We start from the raw sequence: 15,883 nt of genomic DNA on the forward strand, positions 1-15,883 counted from the left end.
TTTTTACAGGTTTCCCATATTTTAAATCCCTTATGTTCTAAAGAAAAATAGCATAATCGGTCAATGTTGGATCTGCCAATAAAAATACAGGGGGAAATCTTAACAATATGATTGAGATTGCATTTGTTTTTCTTAGTAAAACATGTAAACATCCATCTTTACGCACCACTAAAATAGACTCGTGCATGAAGAATTGGTAGTATTTAGAGAAAGGTCAATGGAATCCAAAAGTACATAGGAGGACAAATATAACAATACAACCAGTCAACTTTTTCTCATTAAATTTGGATGTGCAAAAAGATAAGAATGTACTATATCTATGCATGTTCTATATCCAAAATCATCTGAGAATTGATCAGAACATTCATATTGAGATTTGAATCTTAACTCCCAACAATAGAAAGCAAAGAAAGAATTCAAAAATTTCCAAATAAAAAATTTAGTGTCTCTCATGTCTATTTGGGGAATGAGAATAGACTATTGGCTTCTGCTAGATAACGATAAAGCAAAGAAAAAGCATGTTGTAATGAAATAACTAGACAGTTGAATTCAAATAATATCACCCATGATTATGGATGCATTTTTGTTAGCTCTTTTCAAACTGCAAAGCACATTACTCAAAGAGATGTCTAGCAAAGGATTTGCAACAAATTAAGAGAATGATTCTGACCATCCGATTAGTATAGAGATTCCTCTACAGCTTTCAGGTCTTATCTTCAAAAATTGACATATTTAATAAAGAAGAACAAATGACTCTCAGAGAATACTAAATAATGTTTTCACTTTTTATTTCATTAAACTATCTCAATTTCTTTATTGCATTAAAACCAATGTCCACAAGAGCTATTAAAATTTTGAAGAAATTTTCTAATTTCTATATGGAAAATTCTCAATGATCTTTACCGTTATGATCTATCTTAAGTCCTGGCACCTTAGGAAAACTACCAATATTCCCTAACACATACTTGACCTTTCTTTAGGACATTACAATAGCTCAAGGACTTGAGATAAAAGCCAAGACTACCACATTCTGGTCTTTCTTAAGGAAGAAACAAAATTGGGATTTAAAACATATACAAGATTCTCTTTAAATGGTCCATATGGTTGTAAATGGTTGTAATGTAATGTTAAGAAGTTGCATTCATAAAGAAAGGGTCCTCCACTATTCAATTTATGAAAGAGATTCAAGACTAAGATCTCTAGAAAATGGCTTGACCACCATATATGTCCAATAAATTAGAATCAAAAACCAAAGGAACTAATAACAAAAGAAAAAAACTTAAAAAATTCTTGAGCCCTAAATATGACACTATCAAATCTAGGAGAGAAGTTGATAATTTATGTTATAAGCCCAAAAATGATGGTGTGCAGGTCAACAAGCAAAAAATAGGATACACTAATAATAGATGTTTAACCAATTATGTATGGAGCAAACTACCCAACATGCCTGCTCCTTGTAGAACTCTAATAGAATCTTGTAGAAAGTGGACAAATGCAATCTTATAATCTTCCAAGTACTATCCCCCTTCAACTGTAGTAGATCATCACATTCCCAGCATTAGTTATATACCTAAGGAGACCTGTAGAATTGTAGAAGGAAGGTATTTCTACAATCACCATGCAGACCAATCTTCTCGTCTGATAATCAAAATCATAATAGCTAAATCAAGATACAAGATATTTAAGTGCTCTGTGTTGTGGGAATAATTTTGGAACTAGCATTGAAGCTTCTCCCTAGTAGCACAATCTGATATAAATACAAACTATTTGGATAATCTCAAATTTTTTTGCAACACATAAAGAAGATAGTAATTACTAGTAACTGAAGCAATGATGTCGGTGTTGTTAACACTTACATCTAACCTGCTACTTTTTAACCTTTATATCTACAAACCCATAGATTAAGACTGCTTTTTTCACCTCAGAAAAGATTTGTACTAGAAAGTGCTAGAAATTTCTCAACTCTAGTAGGCACTAGTGAAGAGTTTTGCTTCTTGATTCTTACATTACTACAAAAAGATGCATTTTTGTGATATCCAAGTCTAGTTTAAACAGAGCTAGTCTAGAAGAGGAGAAAGATCTAGCAAACTGGAAATTATCAAGGAAGGTAAAGCTTAGAGAGTGGTGAAAATTAGTAAAAGTAAGTTGTCTTTGATCCATATGTATGCTAAATCTAGAAAACTCAAAGGTGCCTCTGACGTCAACATCAAAGACAAATGGTAGGAGCTGTTGTATCGTAATAGGAGACACTGGGAAAAAATGACATGTCAATCAAGTAGAGATATAAAAATGAGGTTCCTTGACTTTATTTTTTCATCAAAAGAAATAGTCTATTTTAGGAAAAATTATAAAAAATAGAACATGATCAGGATGAAATGAAGTGACCAACATCCCTAAATCTAATTGCTTTTGAGGGGGCAGAGGAGGGTAGAATTGCAATGTCTCTTTCCATTCAACTATGTGACCACAATAGAGAAGATCCATTTCATGAAAGTCACCTATAGATTATAACCAGCACCAACCATGCACAACAAGAATTGAATGTGGTGAGCTCTTTCAGAACTACAAGATACTATATTTATATATATATACTACTTTACAGGAAGATTGCCAAATGCCTACAAAGAAAATGAAGATTTGTTCAAACATCACAAAACTTATTTAACATCTCGAGGTAGATCATTTGACTGGCTTGGAAATTAGTTCATGCCCCAGGTACAATTCAATCAACATGGAGAGGATTGCAAAATAGTGAAGAATTAGGAATGGAAAGAGCATTGGAATGAATCCATGAGATATGGGTTATAGATGCTAACTCAAATACCATATGAGATATGGGTTAATGTCAAATATGATATCAAGATGTAGAGATTGGCCATCTATATAAGGAACTAGGCCCATTAGAGATGGAACATTGTATGAGTGACCACTCATGACATCTTAGAGAAGCCATGTTCATATTGTCAAAGATGATATCAAACATTGTTGTACCATTGGAAATCACGTGTTTGGAGAAATTTTTTAGGGACTAAGGTAGTGTAAACATTTTATCACTCTTTATTCTAATGGTAGAAGACTTTATATTTCTCCTTTGTAGTGATGATTAGATGCCTCGTACAAGTATAAGGTAGTCCTATATTAGTACAAGTTCATAGGAAAAAAAAAAAAAAATTGCAACAATATTATAAGCAACAGTAACCCATACAAAATTGCTAACCAAGCATATGTGAAAATATATCAAATTCAGTTAAACCTAACTAATTTTATGTAAACATAAAGGAGCATTAGAATCCTATAGACAAGTGCTCTAACTAAGTCATCTTGATGGTTTGCGAAACACAACTAAAACACAATAAGTAGTGAGGTACCAACTACATATGCTTTATATTTGTATACACAACTTTATTGCAGTATTTCAATGGGTAGAAAGAAAGAAAAATCACATCTTAAAAGACTTTGTAGTTAGTTGGGATGATTTGGTGGTAGGGGAAAATTTCTCTGATTATTAATATTTGATTTAGAAAAGTTTCTCTTCTTTTTGAATTCTTTTAGTGGGCTCTACAAGATATCAAGTTTAACCACTCTATTGAGAAGTACAATGGCATAGCTTAAGCTGAATTTAAAATATAGCATGTATGATTCTTAGAGGTTTTATCAGTTTATATGTATAAATTTGGCTACACTTTTCTTACCTGGATGATATAATATTGTTATAATTATAAATAAAATTGTTCAATGATAAAAAAAAAAATTTAATTTCTTATCAATATATTTTGTTGCATGTATTGCAACTTTTACTCATGCACTCAAGGAACTTGAATGAACCACAGATATACTAGAAGAATAGATGCCTCACTTGATCATGGAGTGCAAAAACATTCGAAGTCAAATCAAGTTTTTGTGTCAAGGGGAAATCCTATCAAATATCTTGACTTTGCTATCATTGCTAGTGCAGTGGTTGGTCTTAGGTATGCTCTTGAAGTTGCAAAACATGGGTCTATGGCAGTCATTACAAAAGTTGAACCCCATGAAAGCAATACCAATTATGTACAAGGTGGTGTTAGTGCTATTCTGGATCCTTTTGATTCCATTGAGAATCAAATAAAGGATACAATTGTTGTTGGTGCATACTTATGTGATGAAGAAACTATTAAGGTGAGGTGCATGATATCTTTGAGCAGTTATCTTGATTTAATTGGATGCACTGAACTTTAGTTTGATATGAAAATATCAATTGTAAATACTAAATAGTATATGTATACTTAATTCAACATTTTTATGTCCACATAAAGTAAGCTTAAGGTATATGCACCAAACCTTTATATTATGTTGTTTCTCATTCATATTTAATTTATTTTAAACTTTGATTACTTAAAGATTTTGTACTTCCTTGAATTCTATTATTATAGCTCATGGGTATCACTTAAATTGTGAACCTAGAATTTATGAGATTAAGAGCTAGAGATAAGAGAGTAAAAAAATTTCTAGTTTGATTTAGTTTTTATCTGGGTAGAGGTTATTCACTCTCCCATAACCAACACTCATAATTCCTCATCTTAGATATATCCAGCCTTGATATTTATAGAAATACTATTGGTAGCTACTAAAATTCCTTACAATTTTACCAATTTAGGTATCATTGATAGTAGTGTTACATAGGGATACATGATCCCTAAATCTTTCCATTTCTAAGAGGAGGGGATCCTCAAAAGGCCAATATGCCAAGGAAATGTCATCTCCTCTCTTTGGATGTGTTCCTCAAATAGGGGATATTTCTGAGGTGCCCTCCCCTAATGATAATATTCAAAAATAAATCTACAATCAATATGATAGTACAGTTGCTTTTGCAAGTGTGTAATACTAGTGCATGGAACTAGATATGATGAGGACCAGTAGAGAGCAAAGAATACTCAAGAAAGATTAGTGGAATGCTCAAAATAAAGACAAATGAATACTTAGTGCGCAAACTTATTTACATATAAGGTGCAGAAAAAAATTCAGATAGCTAATATGTCTTCATACCTATTTCAAAGTTATTTTTTCTTTTAGCTACTTATTTTGATCCATACCTTTCTTTATTGCCTCATTGTTTAACTTCTCCATGTCTTCTTCAATCTATTATTTTAATTCAAAAATATTTTTCAAACTATTCTTAATGCCAGATGATTTATTTCTTCATAGGTTTCAGTTTTGATTTAAAACAAAAAATCTTGGATCCCAACAACTTTTATCCTTTCCACCATTGTTCTTCTATTTTGAATCTTCAGCACATCCTTTGAGGCTAGAATAGTAGCAACCATTTCCTTAAGGAAAAAAACTGGAACAATACATGATGAATATATTCAGCACACAAAAACCAAGGGTTTTTCACAACATAAGAAAAACTTGACTATCTTGCACTACAGTTGCCTTAAAGCATATTTTGGGGGACTGAGAGACTAGCTACTCAAAACAGAAGAAAATGGTGCCATTTCTTAGTCTACATATTTCCCCCATCTCTAGTCACTAACTAGCAAAGGATGTTTTATAAGAAAACCCTTTCAAATAGCCAGCGCAACATAAATGCAGGCATAACTAGAGCAGGAGTCACTAAAAGTCACAACAGACATGGTGAGAATTTTGGAACCATCAAGGCTCTTAGTTTCCATGAATTCGAATGGAATACAAGGCAATATTACCCACACAAAAGTTGAGAATTTTTTGGGGATAAAAACTATGAAATCAATGCTAATGTAGAGAAAATCTCCTGACAATCCCATAGACAAGCTTGTGTAGTTCAAAAATAGAAAAGCAAGGCTTAATGTAGGAAAAATCATCTTGAAACTCCTAGAGAGCAGCTTGTGAAAAAAATTCACAATCTTTAGTTAGTTAAACTCAACAATGAAAAAAACAAGCACAGGGATGAGTAAAATACTAAAGATTTCATCTTGCATGTTTGGTTTCCAATGCTTAAAGACCCACATAAATAAGTGTCATTATTTTCTCACCCTTGAAACTCACATCATGCTCAATAGATTTTCTTCAGAATAATGTAGGTGTACTTCACAATGAAGTACCTAATTGTTCAATTTAGTTTGTGGAGCTTCAACAAAAGATTGCAGTTTTTTGGAGTAGTCAAACACTCTTTGGTATTAAGAGAAACATGTGCTATGCCATTGGTTGCACAAGATTGATTAGTGAACATCAAACGGCCAGAGAAACAATAATAGGATTAGAGGTGGACTATACAGAGACAACACCAACAATGCCAAGGTTGGAGGAACCTATTACAATAGAATTGGAGTATCCAAGAGCAACATGTAATGACAATTTCATGTGTAGGTAGACTGATTAGTGTGGCTCACCATTCCAAAGGGATCCACCATTAAAGGATTGCATTCAACTAATGAATGCATAAAAAATGAACCCAACCCAAAAGCATGAGCAGAATATCACACTACAATCATGTGATATAGAAAACCAAAACCACATGAAAGATTGTCTCCTAGTGGTCAAAGGAAATAATAGCAATTTTAAGCCTGTCAATAGCCAAAAAGCTAAAGAGAAGGTATTAAAAAGTATAAGACACAAGCCAAAAATTTTAATGAGAACCAAAAGGTCAAGGGTACCCTGAACTTTGAAGCAAGCACAACATCATTCAAAAGAATGACATGACTAATAGAAAGATAAGAGAGCAAAGAAAAAAAGAAGAGAGAGAAATAAAATTTTAAAGACCCTGTAAGAGAGAAAAATGATTTTTTTTAAAACCCTGTCTACACCTAGCTGCACCAGACTGTAAGGATGGACTGGGTACAAACCTGATCTAGATTTGACAAGTTTTCTAAGAAAACTAGTAACATAAATTTATAGGCATTAATGTAGGAAAGAAGAAGATATGCAATTACTCAAAGAGAGATTATTCAAATTTTAATGCCATAAGTGTCAATACATGGGACCTACTTCACTAAAAAAATCCCACAAAGGATCCTTCCTTGCCAAGTGCAAATGACTAAAATTATAATAAAGCTAATATATTGATTGGTCTAGTATAGGTTAGGCTTCTGCATCAGATGCGAACGGATTCCAGATGCATTCAGAAGCCCTGCGGAAGCTAGTCAAAAGCTAGTTGTAGGCTCTTGGATGTGTTTGAAAGTCGGGTCTCATTAATGTAGGAAAGAAGAAGATATGTAATTACTCAGAGAAAATTCAAATTCTAATGCCATAAGTGTCAAAACATGGGACCTACTTCACTAACAAAATCCCATAGAGAATCTTTCCTTGCTAAGTGGAAAGGACTAAAAATACAATAAAGCTAAGATATTGATTCATCTGGTATAGGCTCCTTCCTTCCCAATTGAGCACTTGCTTCCACTAAAGATTATGTTGTTTCTTTTTCATAGACACCAATCTTCTATTTCATGATGATTTTGAGATTTCGTAAGCATTTTGGTAGCCTAGTAAAAAAAATTGTCAGATTATAAGAGATGGAGAACTACTTGCTAAATCAAATATGTGGATGTGTTCCACTTTTGAGTTGTAAATAATTCTTCATTAGTAAGCATGTAGTTGAGAATGGGATTGAAGAGCTATGACAGTAGAAGATATTCAACAGGAAGATGTTACAGTAAAAGTTCATTTGCTAAATCAAAAGATAGGAGAGGTTTAGATCTAGGTCATGGATCAAGATACAAGATACAAAGATTTGGTTACACAGTTGACAAAATTGAAATGGGATTGAAGAGCTATGATAGTAGAAGATATTAAGCAAGAAGATGTAAAATTTGCGTCTATGGTACTTGGTTACAAAGTTTACAAGAGCAGCAGGCTAAATTCTAATTCTACTATCACTATACAATGCCTTAGGATGTTGAAGGAGAATGCACAAATAGATGTTTTTGAAATCTTGAGAGAGAAGTTGATGGAGAATTTGAAGAAGATTAAGAAGGATATTTGTCAAAAAACACTACTCATGAAAAATGGGTCAATGAAATTGACTTTAAAAACTACATTATCACAATAATTGTTGTACCTAAATATTTGCAAAAAATGGTGGTACTCCTCTATCACAGCATCCTTTTTGCAAAAATTCTATCATCTCCAAGACTATTATAGAAGTTCACCTTTTAACTTCATCATTAAAATTGTATTGGTTACACAAACACTAATTATTGATATTACATATGTATACTTATTTTATCAATTTCTTACATATGTAGACATTTGATAGAGATTTTTAAAAGATATATATGCTAGTTTATATTGAATTTGTCCCAAATTTGAAAAGGGTGATTCCAACATTAATGTATTATGTAATTGACATGTACATATTTAAACTAAACAATAATTAAATATTATCAAATAGGTGAAACTTGGAAAGCAACCCATGCATTGATGAGCTTATAATCCAAATGCCTATAAATTTCAATAAGTTAACCTTAAAATTGGATGCAGGTAACAACCACACATATTTTTTCCTAGTGTAGAGCATACATAAAATCAAAATTCTCAAGGATTACTTACCATTACAAATTCAAAAAATACAATATGAGTTGAATGAATAGAATTTCCAAGCAGTCTTAAATGAGAAACTTGAATGTAGGCTTTAAAAACAATCATCAACCAAGTTGAAAGTTTTCTCAAAAGTATCAAATAAACAAGAGAATGATGTTGTCCTAGCACCCACCTCACCACAAAGTGATTCAAAAAAATATATGTACGTCTTCTTGAGAAACCTACAAAGCAATTGAGAACCTACCATTAACTAGTGATCCACACAACTATTATAATAGTACCAAAATGACATAATTCAATGCAACTTTGACTTAGATATCACACACTAAATGTCACTGAATCACTAAACCTCACCTTTTCATCAATGTTTGTACAGTATATTGTGTGAGCACATGTCTCCTACTCATCTTCAAAATACAGATGGAAATTAAAACAAATGAAATCCACTAAACTACAGCTACAATGCATCCTCATAGTCATTTAGATTTATTTTCATCACAAAAATATTATAGGTATATGTACCAACCACAAAAATTAAAATTAATTCAACCTTGACTCCTGCCACAAAATCCCATGCTTTCTATATATAAAAATGAAAAGGATTGATCACATCACTCACTTTTGGAAGATATGTAGGGTTAAATGGAAGAATTGCAGTCTTTCAAGGAAGGATCTTGATAGGATAATATCCCAGCATCATTCCTACAAGGCTCAAAGCTCTTCTTGCACCTTCTACAAACACAAACAAGCAGAGCAATATTGCATTCAAATTACAGTCCCAATGAATGTAAATTTGTCCATGCACACAACCAATTAAATTGAACTACACTAAAAAAACAAATGTGGGACTCACCTTCATTATGAAACTCTACAAAAGAAAACTAAAGAACTAAATTGGGGTCATTGCATATGCGGCAATCAATAACCTTTACATCAAAAAGAAAGTACCATTTTTAGAAAACCATGTTTCATCCAAGATCTGTGTTGCAAGATTACTAACCAAGTAAGTCAATATGTACCATAACACAAATCAAATCAATCCAGGATACTGGTAAGTATGCTGAGGATTTAGGTGTAAATATTCTAAATATCTTAGTTAAGCATCGATCAGGTAGGGGGACAAAACCATGTCAAGTTGTTTTCGCCCACATCCTAGCATGGTTTTGTAGCAGTCCCGACAAGCTTCCCACCACTGGCCACACCTTGGGCCCTCTCAAATGATCTACTATTTTCTTGAACCATGCCATGTACGCCACTATAACAGCAACCACCAATGCTATGGTTGAATACTCCATGGTTGTTTTCTCCAAGCTTCTTATCCTTCTATAAAATCACCCAAACCTTTCTCTAAGGTCCCAAAGGAAAGAACCAAGGAGCACAAAATTGCTTCAAGGCACTTTAGAGCTATAATTTCCAAGTCCTGCCTATATACCACTATTTCTATGGTTCTCACCAAGCTTCATTCATGCAGATCTTGACTTCATTCAGTATCTATAGGACCTCCATTAAACTATTCTTCTTGGCCTTTGAGAAATCAAGGGCTTTCTTTTCAATTCCACCTAGCCAAAAATATATGGGGTGGTTGGCAGGGTTCCAGAGGACCACAAAAGCATAGAAGAGTTTGAGTAAATCCCAGCTACGGAAAGCACTGACTGAGGATTCAACTAAGCCAATCATTTCTCTAATTCATCAATTTTGTTTTCCATGGAAATAGCCAATTGCTCTAAACTAAAATTTTCACTGTATTCATAAATAGTTGTCTTTGTATTCATTAAATGCTTTATGATCATTAGTAGTGAAGATGCTTCCACTTTAAGGTCACCAATTTCTTTCCACTTCTACAAAACATGGTGCATAAAATTCTATCAATGTCTCTATTTTCCAAATGAAAAATAACAATTTTGTGTAAAATAAATGAGTTAAATTGCAGACCGACATACCTGTATGAAAGGATTCATGCATTCCTACCATTCCCAACAAATAAAAATCCACGTGATCAACTCTACTTTCCATCCATAAAATTTCTTTGCTTCATTGCTAACAGAGAAAATGTACCACACCAATTTGTGATAATTGAGAAGGCGCTTCCACTCGTGAGGATGTTTTCTGCATCTTGTGGCTAATCCCTAGAAGTACAAAAAGGCATCCTCCTCTCCTCTTCTATATCTTACAAATAACATCTCTCTTACAAGAATGGGTGAAGTGGGTTTTTCTTCCCCTGGAGTAATGTGTGAGATTGAACATAATAGCCTTTTTTGTTGAATTCTTAGAAACAAATAGATTATGAAAGAAAATATAAAATAGAATCGATAACATAAGGTCTAATGCAAATTAAAAGAACTTACAATGAACTAATGCTATTAGGTGTTAAAACATCGTCCTTACCCTTCTTAGAAGCTAGATTTTCATTGTCTAATACACCTAACTATCTTCTCAAAAATCTTCTTAATTCCTCATCACCCGGATCAGGAAGGTCTAGTGGCAGTTGTATAATTTTCTCTAGATATATCTCTACCAATTATTGATTGCTTTCCAGAGATTGACTAGCATTCACATTTTATATTTCCTCATTATTGTTGTTTTTATTAGGTTTTTGTCCATTCCTATCACTACGTTGATTTTGCACTCTGCTAGTACAAGATTAACAGGTGATAACACCTATTAAATATATAAAATTTATTTAGAATGAAATATAATAAAAGATACACTGTAAACTAAGAGCTAAGACAAAAAAAATTAGATATGAATATGAGAGTTGGAAGTGAACAAATTAGAGTCAATATACCTACAAGATCACAAATTCCTGGCATCTATCCAAATCATCCACAAAAATGATTATTCAAAGGTTGCTTCCTGAAGCAGGGTCTACCTTCGGAGCTTCTATGACCTTTTCATGGCTTCTATCATGGAATATTAGTGATGAGATGAACGATGCCATAATTAGGCTCCATAGCACCATGAATAATCTTGTAATCAGGCCCCATAGCACCGTGAAGATGTTCAACACTCAGGCAAAGACAATGAATATGCAATGAGCTTTTCTACCAAGCTCATCTTTCAAAAAAGAAATATCTGCAATTACCCTTTCTTGATATCCCAATTTTTTTGTATGATTCGAGAATGTCACGTACTACATTAGTTGAGTACTTATAGGCTTTAAAATGCCCATTGCTGACTTTGTTAGAGTCCACACGATTATTACAAGGGCTGCTGGTGGCCATGCATATTTAGCTTTTGCCCACTCCTTTAACTTGTCACTGTCGAACACCACCCATACAATCCAAGTAAAGGAACCTCCCAAAATTAGTGCGAGAAGATAGGGAAAGAAAACTTCAATCCATAGAGCATTTTTATTCTTGGAGAAATCATTGGCCCAAGCATTGACTAAAGATTCAAGTGTTACATAGAAGAAAACCCTTACACAGCTCCAACTCCTTCGCGCACTCAAACATCAATGAAATAAAAAATGTTTTAAATTTAAGCCCGTCTTGGTCAAAATTTTGACCAACATGGGCTTAGATTTTTAAAAACAAGAATTTTTTCCTTCTACAATCTTACCAATGTAAACCTTTTTAATGATGGTCAAAAATTTTGGTAGAAAAATAAGGTCAAATGTAGTAGTGGAAAGAGATTGAATCATGGTTTCTAAAATGATTTGAGATCAAGAAGTAATAATAATAAAGCACCTATAAATGGTCTTAAAGCATAATGTAGCGCATGATGGCATAGCACACAACATCCTAAGGCTTAGGCAGATCCTCTCTAGAGAAATCACTGCACATCTTTACTAGTTCCTTCTTATGGTGGAAAAAAATTGCAGACTTGTTTCATCAAAAAAATTGGGCTACTTACGCCATCTCTTTCCTTCCAGAGACACACCACCCACCTTCGCAATGAGCTCCTCTATAATTTCAAAGGCAATATCATTGATGGTAACCTTTCTGTTAGGCCAGGAGTCCACAAATTGTAAGGAAACATGCTCGTCAAACCTTTCAATACACTCCATGAAAAATAATAAGGTTTGGAGTCAAGAAAATATTAATTTTAGAAAAGCAAGGGGATGAGTGCGCAAAATGAGATTGTTTTCATCGTACAAAACTGTCATAGTATAGATAAATGATATAAGTGTTGTGAGTAGGAAGGTAAGGTAGCTACATAGAATTTTTATATATACAAAGATAGAAAGAGACTGATGGCATTATGATATGTCTATATGTATGCATGGATAAAATGCCCAAGGAATAACCCAATTCATTTAAGATTATGTAGTTAATGAGAATTATCTGTAAAGCATCATAATAGTTCCTCAAATTATACACAAAAATAAATAACATAAAATAGGAATATATATATTTGATCATTAAAATACTTTATAAATTATAAAATTATAAAATTATAAATTATAAAATTATAAAATTATAAATTGCAAGTTAGTTTTAGATATAATATATTACCCAGATAACTTGATTTATCTTTCCTCATTTATAGATGTCTTAGTGGTGCTCTTGTCTTGAATCCAAAAGTAACTGACAAATGGGACCCTCTTATGAGGGATGGAAAAAAGTATTTTTTCTAGCTTGAAATTGAATAAACATTGAGGTACTCTTAGCCTAGATGTATCTTGACATAGTAAAGGAAATACATATTGATAACTAGAGCTAGGAAGTTCTCAATACAAATCATAAAGGAGGTCAAACTTTAAGAAGCTTCCATAAGAATTTAAATATAAAATCTATTAGAATTGAAAAAAATACATTTTAAAGGTAATTTAATGACTACCATTGATGTCATTCGTTGTAGATAATTCAAATTGAAATTTTCAACAATTAATCTCTAAAATCTAAGAGGAGATCTGAAGATAAGAATATTTTAAATTATCTAAGACCTTTAAGAAGTTGATGGAGGGATTTCTGTAGATTCTTTAGCTAAGACAATTTTGCATTGTCAATCGAGCTTAGCTCTATTGTTGTCCCCTTGGACATATTTTTTGCAAGCTACAATGTTCATTTGTGCCTCCCAAATCAACTTTTCCTATTTTTTGAATTTTTAGATAGTGGATTTTTTAAATAATTCTGAAATGATGTCTCAAATTTCAAAGATTAGTTGGCAATTATCCTTATCTTAGTTAAGCATGGTTCTAAGGAAACATAGTTTATATAAGTTATTTTAAAAATTACCCAAAATGACAAACATTAAAATTTGTGAAAATCTACCAAAGTTAGTAATTTTTAAATTGGGTCAAATTAGTGTTTCCTCTCTTTGTAATGAGAGAACTAGATGAATAATGAAAAAATGTGAATTCTTAAACATGCATGTATTTGTTTCTATCTTCTTACTATTCTTGTTTATGATTAATATTGGACTACATGAGAAATTTATAAGAAAAATGAAGATATTTAAAAAATAGAAAATTATTCCAAACAGCAAATAAATCTATTTGTTCAATCAAAAGAGCATCATACCCTTTTCTAATCATTTAGATAAAAATCAACTATCATATAATATAATTCAAAGACTATAATTAATTACAAACCTTTCGATACAAAAGTTTAATTACAAACCTCTCAATACAAGAGTTTTCCCCATATTCCATAAGAACTTGAAACTAGAGCTAGATATATAAAAATAGCATTAAAGCAAGACAAACAATCTCATGCTCTACATGCCATAATAACTTTTATTTTAATGGAATAAATTGTTTAATTAATCTTTAGTTTCATATAAGGCTAAACAAGACTGAAGTTGGAGTAATACTGGGATGGGTGACCTCTTAGATGTCCCAATGCTTCACATCCTTTGTGAACATCACCTAGATCCAATGAATACTTAGTGTTTTATTTATTCTCATGATAAATGGATTCATATGAATTATGAAACACCAATCAATAAATTTGACTCGAAAACTATACAAAATTCTAATAACATAGCAATATTTAAAATGTTAATAGATGCGAGCATGGTGGTCGTTGGCATTAGTGTGCATCCAAATAGGCAAAACTGTCAAATCCCTACAAGCGGCCCACGCTCGTCTGACAGGAATGCTTGTATCGTAGAAAGCGAGAATCATATTTTTATTTTATTTTATTTTATTCAAGTTGCATTTGTAGAAAATAAAAACTAACATAATAGTTTATAAACTTATGTATTTAATTCTTGCAGTCTGTATCTATAATGGTAGATGATATGTAGGGGACCCGAAAAAATCTGGGCCTTTGTTGGAGTTGCCAGGAGCAGATGAAAGGCTTAACCTCTTTAAAGCTGATTTATGTTTCGAGGGCAGCTTTGATTCTGCTGTGGAGGGTTGTCGTGGAGTTTTTCATGTGGTCAGCCCCATGGATTTTACAAAATCTAATCCGGTAAGAAAATGAAATGTTTCTACTCTTGTTTATTCATAATAACTCTTTCATAGGCTTCCGAGAATTTCAGGATTGATTTTATTGTTCCTGCTCTGAATGGGACACTCCATGTAATGAGAGCCTGCATGGGAGCTAAATCTGTTAGACGTGTAGTTTTGACTTCATCAATTACAGCTGCTTCCCCAATGAACGACAAGGGGGAATTTTCCCAAACATGCCTTGATGAAAATTGTTGGAGTTCCATAGAGTTTCTTCAAATCTCAGACAACCAAGTCAGCTTGGTATACAATGGCTAAGACATTAGCGGATCAGGGGGCACTTAAATATGGGCTTAGTAATAACATTGAGGTGCTGAGTATTCTACCAGGTGTTGTTATTGGGCATTGATTTACAACTGTACGGGTTCTCCAACATCTGCTTGAACAATATTAGCTCTTACTATATTTGTGTTTTTGTTAACACTTTTTTGTATGACATATTTATGATTCTCTATAGTTCTCGTTGATGTAGTAAATAGAATATAAGAGGTTGTCTTCCTTTTGTCCGAGTAGTGTTCCCATAGAAAAATCAGAAGCATCGGTGTGAATATGGAAAGGTGGATCTTGATTAGGACCTCTAAGAACAGGGGTAGTCACACGCTTGTTCTTATAGTCTTAAAGGCTTCTTGACACTCACGAAGACAACATCTTTGACTAACAAGACAAACAAAGGGGAAGCAATTTTACTAAAGTTTTGAATAAATCTTCTATAATACCCAACATGACCAAGGAAACTCCTAACATATGTTTGGGTCAAGGGTGTAGGGAAGTCATAGATTATTTGATTTTTTTGGGATCAACTTGGATACCTTTTGAGGAAATTAAGTAGCCGAATACAATTCCCTTAGTCATTAACATGTGACACTTCTCACAACTTAGAGATAGGTTATTATCTATACGTCTTTTAAGTACTTTCTCCAAGTTATCTTTAGCTTCTTCAAAAGTGTTTCCATGGATAGTGAAATCATCCATGTAAACTTCTACACAATCATTGACCAA

At 32.8% G+C, this 15,883-nt stretch overlaps 1 pseudogene; it reads left to right on the forward strand.

The window, feature by feature from the left end:
* Positions 1 to 14,446: 14,446 nt before the first annotated feature.
* Positions 14,447 to 15,233, forward strand: LOC149568479 (dihydroflavonol 4-reductase pseudogene; annotated as a pseudogene).
* Positions 15,234 to 15,883: the final 650 nt, after the last annotated feature.

The sequence above is a fragment of the Cupressus sempervirens genome, chromosome 3 (assembly GCF_028749045.1).
Source record: "Cupressus sempervirens isolate cs-2001-9-10 chromosome 3, ASM2874904v1, whole genome shotgun sequence".
Taxonomy (NCBI): Eukaryota; Viridiplantae; Streptophyta; class Pinopsida; order Cupressales; family Cupressaceae; genus Cupressus; species Cupressus sempervirens.